This window comes from Macaca mulatta, chromosome 17 (genome assembly GCF_049350105.2).
Source record: "Macaca mulatta isolate MMU2019108-1 chromosome 17, T2T-MMU8v2.0, whole genome shotgun sequence".
In the NCBI taxonomy this organism is placed as follows: Eukaryota; Metazoa; Chordata; class Mammalia; order Primates; family Cercopithecidae; genus Macaca; species Macaca mulatta.
This window is the reverse complement of record NC_133422.1, coordinates 108,375,964-108,389,790: the sequence shown is the minus strand read 5'-3', so window position 1 is coordinate 108,389,790 and position 13,827 is coordinate 108,375,964.

The following is a 13,827-nucleotide window of genomic DNA, read 5'->3' as shown; positions in this document are numbered from 1 at the left end:
CCCGCCGGGCCCTCGGAACGGCCCCGGCCTGCCGCCGCCGTGCGGCTCTCTCTTCTTTTTCTTGCTTTTTTGATTGTTGTGTGAATGAATTTATTAGGAAAAAAAGAGCTGGACCTGCCCCATACATTCTCAGGGACATTACTGGCGTGATACCTGTGACAAAAGTACAAGACAAAGTTGTTGGATGACAGTAAATATTGCTTTTCTCATCACCACGCCTGCACTGAAAGTCCCCATTCCCGGAAGTTATCTTCTTCGTTTTTTGTTTTCAGTTTTATGAATGTTACTACCACAATTCTAATTAAAATGCACGCACCTCAAATGCTGATGCTATCAGTCTGTATGCTTTGAAAGACTGAAATTAGCTCACACTGCTCTCTACCTTTGTACCCTTAAGTTTTGCTTGTTGCGAATTTCTTTTTTGTGAGTGTGGTAAAAATAAACTATAGAATGGCCGGGCACGGTGGCTCACACTTGTAATCCCATCACTTTGAGAGTCCGAGGCGGGTGAATCATCTGAGGTCAGGGTTCGAGACCAGCCTGTCCAACCTGGTGAAATCTCGTCTCTACTAAAAATACAGTATTAGCCAGGCGTGGTGGCGGGCGCCTGTAACCCCAGCTACTCGGGACGCTGAGGCAGGAGAATCCCATAGAACCTGGGAGACGGAGGTTACAGCGAGATCGCACCACTGCACTCCAGTCTGGGCGACAGAGTGAGACTCTGTCTCAAAAAAATAATTAAATAAAAATAAAATCCGTAGAATTTACCGTCTTAACTATCTTTATGTGTACAGTTCAGTGGTAGTAAGTATATTCATAACACCACCATCCATGTCTGTAACTCTTTCATCTTGAAACACAAACTGTATGCATTACATGTTAACTCCCGGGTCCCCTCCACCTTCTACTTCCTGGCAGTCACCATCCTACTTTCTGTGTCTCTGAGTTTGACCACTTGTGAAAGTGGAATCATACAGTATTTGTCTTGTGACTGACTTATTTTACTTAGCAGAACATTCTCAAGGTTCATCCATGTTGTAGCACATTGTGGAATTTCCTTCCTTTTTAACACTGAATACTATCCCATTGTATGGATATGCCACATTTTGCTTATCCACTCACCTGTTGATGGACACTTGGCTTGCTTACCTATTCAAGATATTGTGAATAATGCTTTGACATTTTCAAAGAACCAATTTTGGGTTTCATTGATTTTCTCTATCGTTTTCTATTTTCTATTTCATTTATCTTGGCTTTAATCTTTATTATTTCCTTCCTTTTGCCAGCTTTGGATTTAGTTTTTCTTTTTATAGTTCATTAAGTTGTAAAGTTAGGTTGTTAATTTGAGATTTTCTTAGTTTTTGATGTATTTGTAGCTATAAACTCCCCCTTTAGCTAAATTGCTTTTGCTGCATCACAAAAGTTGCTATACTGTATTTACATTTTCAATCATCTCGGTATTTTTTAATTTTCCTTGTGATTTCTTTTCTTGATCTATTGTTCTTTTTTCTGAGTGTCTTGTTTATATTTTCAAAAATTTTTGATTTTTCCCACTTTTTTGTTTTTTGAGATGGAATCTCACTCTGTTACCCAGGCTGGAGTGCAGTGGTGTGATCTTGGCTCACTGCAACGTCTGTTTCCCAGGTTCAAGCGACTGTCCCACCTCAGCCTCCCAAGTAGCTGGGACTACAGGCGTGCATCACCACACCCAGCTAATTTTCGTATTTTTAGTAGACACGGGGTTTCACCATGTTGGCCAGGCTGGTCTCAAACTCCTGACCTCAAGTTATCTGCCCATCTCAGCCTCCAAAGTGCTGGGATTACAAGTATGAGCCACCATATCCAGCCCCATCATAATTTTGTTAAGCATTTCTAACTTCCTCCATTGTGGTCTGAGATGACACATTGCATGATATTTATCTTTTTAAATCTACCAAGACTTAATTTGTGGTCTAACATATGATGTATTCTGGAAAATGTTCCATGTGCACTTGAAAATGTGTATGCTGCTATTGTTGGGTAAGTGTTCTGTGTCTTTCAGATCTAGTTGGTTTATTGTGTTAAGTCCTCGCCTCTAATTTCTTACTTATCTCTCTCTACTTGTTCTGATAACTGAGAGGGTGATACTGACATTTATTATTGTAAAACTGTCTTTCGCCTTTCAATTCTGTCATTTTATGCTTCATATAGTTTTATGGTCTGCCATTAGGTGTGTAAATGTTTATAATCATTATACATTCTTGCCACATTGAAACTGTTATTAATATATAACTTTGTTGTCTTTTTTTTTTTGAGACAGAGTCTCGCTCTGTCACCCAGGCTGGAGTGCAGTGGCCTGGTCTTGGCTCACTGCAACCTCTGCCTCCCAGTTCAAGTGATTCTCCTGCCTCAGCCTCCTGAGTAGCTGGGACTACAGGCACGTGCCACCACGCCTGGCTACTTTTTGTATTTTTAGTAGAAATGGGGTTTCACCATGTTGGCCAGGCTGGTCTTGGACTCCTGACCTCGTGATCTGCCCGCCTCTGCCTCCCAAAGTGCTGGGATTACAGGTGTGAGCCACCGCGCCCACGCCCTGTTCTTTGTCTCTTATAACCTTTTTTAAAATCTATTTTGTCTGATATTAGTATAGCCACCCCTGCTCTCTTCTGGTTACTATTTGCGTGAAATATCTTTTCCCATCCTTTCACTTTCAATCTATTTGTCTTTGGATCTAAAGTGAATGTTTTGAAGACAGCATATAGTTAAATCATTTTTTACCCATTCTGCCAATCCGTATATTTTAGTTAGAATATTTAACCTGCTTACATTTAATTACTATAAGGAGGGACTTCTGTCATTTTGCTCTTTGTTTTTTTTTTTTTTTTTTTTTTTTTTGAGATGGAGTCTCTGTCTGTCGCCCAGGCTGTAGTGCAGTGGCCGGATCTCAGCTCACCGCAAGCTCCGCCTCCCGGGTTTACGCCATTCCCCTGCCTCAGCCTCCCGAGTAGCTGGGACTACAGGCGCCCACCACCTCGCCTGGCTAGTTTTTTTGTATTTTTTAGTAGAGACGGGGTTTCACTGTGTTAGCCAGGATGGTCTCGATCTCCTGACCTCGTGATCCACCCACCTCAGCCTCCCAAAGTGCTGGGATTACAGGCGTGAGCCACCACGCCTGGCCATCTTCCCCATTTTTGAATGAAAGTTTTGCTGGATATAGGATTGTTTTGCTGGATATAGGATTCTTGGTTGACAGTTATTTTTTCTTTTAGCACTTTGACTATATTGACCCACTGCCTTTTGGCTTGTACAGTTGCTAATGAGAAATCCAAAGATAAGCTTATTGAGGATTGCTTGTATGTCAATCACTTCTCTTTTGCTGCTTTCAAGATTCTATCTCTGGCTTTTGAGAGTCTGAGTACAATGTCTTGGTGTGGATCTCCGTAACTTCATCTTATTTGAAGTTCTTGGAGCTTCTTGGATGCTCACATTCATGTCTTCATCAAATTAGATAACGAAACTATTATTTTTTCAAATATTCTCTCTACCCCTTTTTCTCTCTGTTCTCCTCTGGCACTCCCACAATGCCTATGTTGGTCCACCTGATGATGTTCCACAGGTCCTTTAAGCTCTTAGGACTAAACTCTGATCTTTTTCTTCTCTTGCCCTTTCTTCCTATCTAAGGGGCAAGGGAGTCACGCCCCACAAGCCATAAAATTTCCTCAGAGGAGTTTTATTTAATTCTATATATACTGGTTTACTTTTCTTTTCTTTTTTTTTTTTGAGATGAAGTCTCACACTGTCACCTGGGCTGGAGTGCAATGGTGCGATCTCGGCTCACTGCAACCTCTGCCTTGTGGGTTCAAGTGATTCTCCTGCCTCAGCCTCCTGAGTAGCTGGGATTACAGGCACCCACAACCACACTCAGCTAATTTTTAGTATTTTTAGTAGAGATGGGATTTCACTATGTTGGCCAGGGTGGTCTCGAACTCCTGACCTTGTGATCTGCTTGCCTTGGCCTACCAAAGTGTTGGGATTACAGGTGTGAGCCACCGGGCCTGGCCTATACAGGTTTACTTTCCAACCTGACTCTGGTACAACATTACATTACAGATAAAGAAGGAAATAAAAGGCCGGGTGCAGTGGCTCAAGTCTGTAATCCCAGCACTTTGGGAGGCCGAGACGGGCGGATCACGAGGTCAGGAGATCAAGACCATCTTAGCTAACACGGTGAAACCCCATCTCTACTAAAAAAAAACACAAAAAACTAGCCAGGTGAGGTGGCGGGCGCCTGTAGTCCCAGCTACTTGGGAGGCTGAGGCAGGAGAATGGCGGGAACCCGGCAGGCGGAGCTTGCAGTGAGCTGAGATCTGGCCACTGAACTCCAGCTTGGGCGACAGAGCGAGACTCCATCTCAAAAAAAAAAAAAAAAAAAAAAAAGAAGGAAATAAAAATATTTTACCCAAAAATATAGGGTTTTTTTTTTTCCTTTGGTCATATTTTGAAAAAGATTGCAAAGTCATTTTTGTGCGGGAACAACTGCATCTGTACAGACTCTCTATTAACACAACTAGATCTTTTCCCCTCCCAGGACCTCTCAATCATGAAGAGATTAACTGAGAGATTAGCACCTTTTAAGGAATAAGGAAAAACATTTGCCATCTATTGTCTCTAAGGGTGGCCAACCATGAGGCTTCATGTACATAATAAGAACCCTAATATCCACAGCCCCTTATCCAGACCCAGACACTCCTTTCTATTGATTCCAGGTCTTTAGGCAATAACTTAACTTTTTCAACCAATTGCCAATCAGAAAACCTTTGAACTCATCCATGACTTGTAAGCCCCCGTCCTGCCTTTCTTGACCAATGTATATCCCACATACCAATGTATACCCCACAGGTATTGATTGATGTATGTCTCCCTGAAACATATAAAAACCAAGCTGTAACCCAACCACATTGGGAACATATTCTCAGTACCTCTTGAGACTGTGCCTCCAGGTCTTGGTCACTCATATTTGGTTTGGAATAAACCTCTTTAAATATTTTATGGAGCCTGACTCTTCATTGACAGCTCTGTCACCTTAATCTTTTTGTGTTCCTCAGAGACAATAATTTCAATTATCCTATCTTCAAGTTCACTGATTCTTTCTTCTACCTGTTCACATTTGCCTTTGAATATCCCTCTAGTGATTTTTTTTTTCATTTCAGTTATTACAATTTTCAGTTCCAGAATTTCTCTGCGGTTTCCGATCTCCTTAGTGGTATTGCTATTTTCTTCATACATCATTTTCTTGACATTCTCCACACCTCCTTTTAGTCCTTTCAGCATCTTGAAGACAGTTATGTTAAAGTCTTTCTTGAGAACACCAGCCATCAGATCTTTTTTAGGGACAGTTTCTGTTATTTTTTTCCTTGGAATGGGCCACAGTTTCTTTTTTGTTCATATGCCTTGTGATTTTTTTGGTTGAAAACTGTTCATTTGAGGCTAGGCGCGGTAGCTCATGCTTGTAATTCCAGCACTTTGGAAGGCCGAGGTGGGCAGATCATGAGGTCAGGAGTTCGAGACCAGCCTGGCCAACACAGTGAAACCCCGTCTCTACTAAAAATACAAAAATTAGCTGGGCATAGTGGCAGGCACCTGTAATCCCAGTTATTCGGGAGGCTGAGGCAGGAGAACTGCTTGAATCTGGGAGGCAGAGGTTGCAGTGAGCCGAGATCATGCCACTGCACTCCAGTCTGGGTGACAGAGCTAGACTCTGTCTCAAAAAAAAAAAAAAGAAACTGGTCTTTTGAATATAATAATGTGGCAACTCTGGAATCAGATTCTCCCATTCCCCAGGTTATGCTGATTTTTGTTTTTGGTTTTGCATTGTTGTAGGCTGCCTCTGTGCCTGGGGATCGGCCTGAGGTATAGACTTGAGGTCTCCTCAGGTCCTTTCGAAACCTGTGCCTTCCCCTGAGTATGCATTGTCACTTTCTAATAATTTTCTCCATGTATAAAGTTGTTTCTGAATGTCCTAATCTCCAATGTCTGGCTCCCAAAAGGAGAAAAAGAAAACCATGACAGGGGAGAAAGGGGGTGCCAGCCCCTTAACTTCCCTGGAAGTCATTCTGGCTAGAAGAGGAGGAGCTTATAACAATGGTGGAAGGTGCAATATAATGACTCCCCACCTCTTTATTTGCACCTCTCTGCTCGGAAGCAGCAATCAGCAATCAGAGCACAGATTCCCAATATTTGGAGGACAGTGTTCTTTCTGCCCACCCTGGCTCCTGTAAGCTACGTACAAGCTGCTCCAGGAACGATAAACCTCTTTAAATATTTTACAGAGCGTTGTTTCATCAACAGCTCTGTTCACTTCAATCTTTTCCTTTCTGTTCCTCAGAGACAGTAATTTCAATTGTCCTGTCTTCAAGTTCACTGCCTGTCATGGAACTAGTGGTGGCGGATGGGCAGTCACTGCTGTGCTGAGAGCTGAAATTGACTGTAATTCACAGCAATTTATCATCCAACACTTCCCCTGGAAGTTACAAGTCTTCAGTTCAGTAGACTCCAGAGTTTCAAAACATTTACATTAAATTCCTACTTTGCCATCTTCCCAGAATCCTCCCTATTTTCTTTCTCTCTTTTGTTTGGTCCTTTAAAGTCCACTTAGGCACAATAGGCCTAAGTGGTCAGCACTGAGGTGGTGCTGCACAAGGACAAGAGTCCCTGTTGAAGATTCTCTGTGTTCCAGAATGCCAGCTAGAACCTGCTACCAGAGAACACACAGGCCCTTACCTCAAGTTCCTGCTCCACGGCGTCTGGGTTCCCGTGGGAACTCAGTGCAGGCTCCACTCTGTTTTCCTCTGTCATTGTTCTACCTTCCTTTCATGCAAAATTTAGGATCCTGTGTTAATTTCTGTAATAATTCTGATTTCTAGGATTCAAATATCAGTATCAAATATTTTAGGATTTTTCTAAGTTTTGTTTTTGCAGCAAAATTGATTCATTAAATTTAATAGCTTTAAAAAGTATCCACCTAGTCACAAGCTTTTAAAAATGCCAATGAAAACACTTTGTAAACTGTAATGTTAAATGCAGAAATGAGAGGATCTTTTATTTTCTCTGAATAGCAAAGATATACTGATTGAGAACTTTCTGAGATCCTGACTCTTAATATGAAACAGGTTCATTGTGGCTGCAGGACCTACTTTGAATGGCTGCTTCGGTTGTTTTTTCCTGAAGTGTCAGAATGAGTTGATGATCCCAAGACCTATCCCAACTGAAGGCTGAACAAAACTCGAGCATAAGGCAACTCTTGGAAGCCGGAATCTAGACTATGATGGGGCAATAACTCTGGGTCTTTTTGATTGATATTTCTTCTGTAAATAACAATGAAATAACAAAACACCAAAACACCCTCTGCTATTATGCTGAATTAAAATCATGTTTTAAAAAAAGCTATTGTAGTTATACAATATTAAATAGTTCAAGATGAATAATGCAAATAAACTCCCAATTTGGCCTTTTGAAAGGTTCCCAGTATATTGCCCTAAACTTGAAAGTAACCAAAGGAAGCAGAAAAAACTCTCATAAAATCCTGTACTAAAACCAGACCCTTCTGGACTTTCAAAATTTCCCTTAAGGATCTATTGAACATATACTTCTCAACAGTTTATTTAGATGTTTTCTCAGCATGTTATACTATGTTCCAAGGGCCAGACCTGAATCAGGGAATGGGTAGAGGCAGGTGAACTACAACTGCAGTAGAAAGTGGCAGCTTGACAGTCTTTGAGGAGGAACCCCAAACTCAGGAGCTGAGATGGCACTGGACTTTGTCATTTGTCATCTGTGTATGAAGAATAACAGTGCTGAGTGTCTGCACATATTCAAAACCTACACAGAATCATGTTGTCAAATGAAGCAGCCAAAATCAGACTGGCTTTCTGTCAGAAATTCAGACTTAATTTTTCCATTCAAATTGCTGCATTAGTATGTATTACAAGGAACATAATAAAAATTAGAAATTGTGAAATGCTTCCTGTAAGAGAAATAATAAAAGCAGTCCAGCTTATAATATAGATCTAATACAATCAACTTAGCTACTTCAAAATAAAAAGGATTAATTATTCTGCTATTTCTACTTAACTTATAATAATGCAAAATAATGGGAACTAAAATAAGTTACTTAATGGGAAGTATGACAAAATGGAATTCCTCCTGGGTGAGTAACTCTGTTGTTGGGCTTTGGGGAATGTCCAAGTATAGTTCTCAAGAGTTAAACACATGACTCACACAAATATAAAGTGAACACGTATCAGAGGATTTATTTTGTATTTTTTTGAGACAGAGTCGTGCTCTGTTGCCAGGCTGGAGTGCAGTGGTGCTATCTCTACTCACTGCAACCTCCACCTCCCGGGTTCAAGCAATTCTCCTGCCTCAGCCTCACGAGTAGCTGGGACTACCGGCGCCCGCCACCACGCCCGGCTATTTTTTGTATTTTTGGTAGAGACAGGGTTTCACCATGTTGGCCAGGATGGTCTCAATCTCAGAGGATTTATTTAACTCATTCATGAAGAAATCCAGAGGAGGATAAAGCTAGTTCAGAAAGTTCATAAAGCTGAGTATGTGCAGCTACTGGAAAAAATGGAGTCAAATGGCCAGTTAGAAACAAAAGTGGTTAAGATCCTACAGGGCAGCACAACTGCCACCTTTAAGGCCATCATACAGAAATCACTCACATCTCTACTGGACAAAAATCTGTAAGTAAACATGTAATGTCACAGTGTGGGCACAAATGTGGGTCAACCGTTAAATAATCCTAGCTTGTCAGACATGACACAGCCATGCAATCACTCCTTTTTTGCCTTATTTCCAAGTTTCAGACTTTTTAAAAAATAGGACTGAAAAAAAAAATCAAATATAAAAATTAGAATCAAGCCCATTAATATTTTCTTAAAGTTTTTTTTTTTAGAGACAAGGTCTTAACATTCACTAGCCCCAGTTTTGGAGGGAGGAGAGGATCCCCAGAAGCCTTTGCTGGTGGGCGTGGGGCTCTTCCTTTCCTCTCAGGCAGAGCAGCAGGCTTTGCTGAAGGGCAGTCTAGGTCCACACAGCTGCCAAGGGTGGCAGATGGGCACTGACTGCTGCATCACAGGCACTCAGTCAACACTAGCTGAGCACCAGTGAGCGAGTGAAAGGCAACCGGGAGCCTGGTGCCGGCCGGCAGTGCAGCTGAGTTCTCACATGGCCGGTTTACCATGCAGGTGCAAAGCCAGCCTCAATCAATCCTGCTGCACTCATGAAAGGAGCAGTAGAGGGCACTTTGCTTCAAGCAGACTGCCCAAGAACTACGGTCACCTGCTCTACTGGTTGAAGAAAAACAAGCAGGAGCGATGAGCACAGAAACCAGCCTGGCCCTGGATACCACTTGTGGTTGCAGAACTGCAGAGACAGCCCGTGGCGTCTCTACTGCCCAACATTGTGTACCCGGTGTGCAGCCAGGCTCCCTGTACGAGCAAGGACTTCCACCACCTGCCATCACTAAAGCTGAGGTAAGGCACTGGCAAAGCCAGAGACCTGCAGCTTTAATGCTGGTTGAGAACATACTTTCTCCTGGGAATGACAAGCACAGTGGCTGAGACCTTTGGCTGTCAAGTCAGACCAACCTACATTAGAATCTGCCTCTATTACTTTCTGTGTGTGCACAAACTTGAATGTGAACTTGGGCAAGCTACTTTCTCATGCATTCGCATGCAGTAGAACGGTAGTACCCCCCTTATCAGCTTGTTTTGGCATAAGACTGCATGAAGTGTTCAGAGCACTTAGTGCTAGCACACTGAACATAATCAGATGCCATTATTTTATACTGATTTACAGTAACAAGAACTCTGACCAATAAAGAATACTACGTCATAGGATGAGTATCAGGATCCAGTAAGAATACAGTATTTGCGAGACAGTTTGAGCAAACAGGTAAGGGGAGAGGCTTAAAGTATGATTTTCAGAAAGGCAAAAACATCTACTTGAGAGGCTGAGGTGGGAGGACTGCTTGAGGCCAGGAGTTTGAGGCTGCAGTGCACGAGTCACTGGCCTCCAGCCTGGGCAACACAGTGAGACCCCAGCTCCATAAACATGACTCTCTCACAGATGCAGAATGAACAATGAACACATAATATGTCAAAGTTTAAGCAACTTGCTAATGGGGCCGTTTCCAAAATACATCCTATAAAACCTAAGGGTAAATTTTTATGTGGTTTCACCCTGATAAAGTGTGCAGTAATCATTAAGATAGTTAAAACCTGTTTCTATAAAATGTTTCCCAGTTGCAGTCATTCTTTATCCAATTAAATATTTTATTTCTGGCCAGGCATGGTGGGTCACGCCTGTTAATCCTAGCACTTTGGGAGGCCGAGGTGGGTGTATCATCTAAGGTCAGGAGTTCAAGACCAGCCCAGCCAACATGGGGAAACCCCGTCTCTACTAAAAATACAAAAAAATTAGCCAGGCGTGGTGGTGCACGCCTGTAGTCCCAGCTGCTTGGGAGGCTGAGGTGTGAGGATTATTTGAACCTGGGAGGCAGAGGTTGCAGTGAGCCGAGACTGCGCCACTGCACTCCATCCTGGGCAACAGAGTAAGACCCTGTCTCAAAAAAAAAAAATTATTTCCACCTTCCATTAGTTAAAAAAGTTATAAACTAAATGCTAAATGCAGTTAGTTTTCAGCAGTATATACTTTAATATTTTATTAAATACATGTAAAACACTTGGTCATGTTGTAAAACAAAATTATAATTTTAAAAACCAATCTTCTCATTCCCAAAAGCCCAATGCTAGGGCTTTATATATTCATACACATATTTACTGAAGAAACAGAACTTCCATTATCACACTGCTGGCCTCATCAATAACTCACACATTCAGCTAAACATTATATTCTATTATTTAAATTAGGTAATGAGAAACAGACTATTTGCTCTATATAATTTTAATCTTGACTTTACTGCAATTTCCAGAAATTGGATGAATTAAATCTGCAATCCAAGACTTTGGCAAATATGCACTGAACACTTCATAAAAATATTGCACTGACAAAGATGTGCTGAAATCACTGCTTTGATTCTCCCCCCAAACCTTTCTGAGTATGTCAGATTGAGCTGTTTCTAAGAGTGGAAAAGCAACAGGTGTAGTTCATAGTTAGCTGCTAAGTCCTGGGAAACCTTTTATATTTAATTCTCAGAAATAGAGAAACTGGATGACTTTAGTGATTGAATAACAAATCCTTTTAGAAGTCAAGTGGTTCCTCATCGTTAGCTTTCAATAAAATTGAAAGAATTATGAGATGGTAGACTAACAGAAGTAATACTGATTATAGATAACTGAACATTTTGCAATATAACTTGAAAGAAATTTTTTTTTTGAGATAGAGTCTCACTATGTCACCCAGGCGGGAATGCAGTGGCACAATCTTGGCTCATTGCAACCTCCGTCTCCCCTGTTTAAGCGATTCTCCTGCCTCAGCCTCCCCAGTAGCTGGGATTACAGGCGTGTGCCACCATGCCCAGATGATTTTTTTGTATTTTTAGTAGAGACAGGGTTTCACCATGTTGGCCAGGCTGGTGGTGAACTCCTGACCTCAAGTGATTAGCCTGCCTCAGCCTCCCAAAGTGCTGGGATTACAGGCATGAGCCACAACGCCCAGCCAGAAATTAAAGAATTAAGTGGTGTTAATATAATAAAACTCCTCTGTTCCTTTTTCCTATGTGAACAAGATTTTTCAGAAATTATATTAATAAAATTAAAAACTGGAATAGAATTGTCCAACATTATCTTATGCTATTAGTAAAAGGTATTCAACTCATCCACTGATAGATAAACCAACTGGGAAAATAAATCCCCATCTATCTGAGATGAATTTTCTTTTTTTTCTTTTTTGAGATGGAGTCTCGCTCTGTCACCCAGGCTGGAGTGCAGTGGTGCGATCTTAGCTCACTGCAAGCTCTGCCTCCCGGGTTCCCGCCATTCTCCTGCCTCAGCCTCCCGAGTAGCTGGGACTACAGGTGCCTGCCACCTCAACCAGCTAGTGTTTTGTATTTTTTTAGTAGAGACAGGGTTTCACCATGTTAGCCAGGATGGTCTCCATCTCCTGACCTCGTGATCTGCCCGTCTCGGCCTCCCAAAGTGCTGGGATTACAGGCTTGAGCCACCGCGCCCGGCTGAATTTCCTTTTTAATGCATTATTACTAGAAATTTTAAACATTCAAGGAAGAGAGGGTAATATAATGGACTCTCATCAGTTTTAACAGCTATCAATCTTCTGCCTGAGAAACATAAAGAACTTCATAAATGCAAGGTATTTTTATTTAAGCAATCTAGAAATTCTTAATGATCACCAACTTTCCAGTGTGAATATGGCTTTATTTTACAGGTAAGATATTCCCTTTGTGAAGAAGCATAGGCATATGTGTTTTTAAAATCCAGTGGTTTTTTTTCTTTTGTTTTTTTAAGTTTGGCGAGGTTTTAATGAGCAAGAGTAAGGGCTGAAGTGAGGAGGAATTACGCTGTCACCTGGCTCTGGGAATCCCATGGTCATGCAGAAACAGGGATTCCTTGTCAACAGGGAGCCTGGTTATCACCCTCAATTGCACTCATTTTGGTCAGGGAGACATCTCTCCACACTTGCACCATCTTCACAGACTCAGGTGGGATTCGATGGTCAAAGCTCTACAAGCATCGGCCACTGACCATTACTACCTGGTACTTATTGTCCAGCACCAAGATGCTCAGGTCAAATTCTTTGCTATCCTGAAAGGGCATAGTTTTGGATTTCACCTCAGGCTTCCAGGCCCCATTCTCATGCTGTTTGTGACCACACAACGGCCAAAGTACACTTAGAAACGGAAGGTGATGTCTGAGTCTTCATTCATCCTGGTATGGAAATCCACCTGCAGCTGTGGTTCATTGATGAAACAAACAGCTAGTTTTCCTTTGTCAAGTAGAACCAACAGACAAGAGCACAGCCTGTGTGTGTGGCGCAAGTAGTGGTGACACTGTTGTCTCCCTCTGGGTGGCCCTTCTGAATTGTGTTTAGTATTCTTTTTTTCTTTTTGGGATGGAGTCTCGCACTTTTGCCCAGGCTGGAGTGCAGTAGCGTGATCTCGGCTCACTGCAAGCTCCACCTCCCAGGTTCATTCTCCTGCCTCAGCCTCCGGAGTAGCTGCGATTACAGACATCCGCCACCACGCCCAGTTCATTTTTTTTTTTTGGTATTTTTAGTAGAGATGGGGTTTCACAGTGTTAGCCGGGATGGTCTCAACCTCCTGACCTCGCGATCTGCCCGCTTTGGCTTCCCAAACTGCTGGTATTACAGGTGTAAGCCACCATGCCTGGCCCTGATTTTTTTTTAAGAGTGGGTGGGTTAATTTGCTTGTCATAACTAGCGTTTCGTCTTTCTCTCTCACTCTGTTAGGGCAGATGCAGACAGTGTTTGTTTAAGAAAAATTAGCCAAGTGTGGTGGCACACGCCTGTAATCCCAGTACTCTGGAAGCTGAGGCGGGAGAATTGCTTGAACCCAGGAGGCGTGGATTTCGGTGAGCTGAGATCACACCATTGCACTCCAGCCTGGGCGACAGAGTGAGACTCCATCTCCGAGAAAACAAACAAACAAAAAGACTTTCTAAGTCATTCTCTCTCCTTTTGAAAGTCTGTGTAATATTTACCAGTAAAATATTTTAAGGCCTTACCTTTTGGAATTTTTTGCACATTTTTGACAGCTGCTCAGTGTCATCCAAACCAAGAAAAGAGAAGATCTGTATGATTATGCTGTCAGGCATTTGAACTAACAAATCAGAATTTCCCTGACACAGA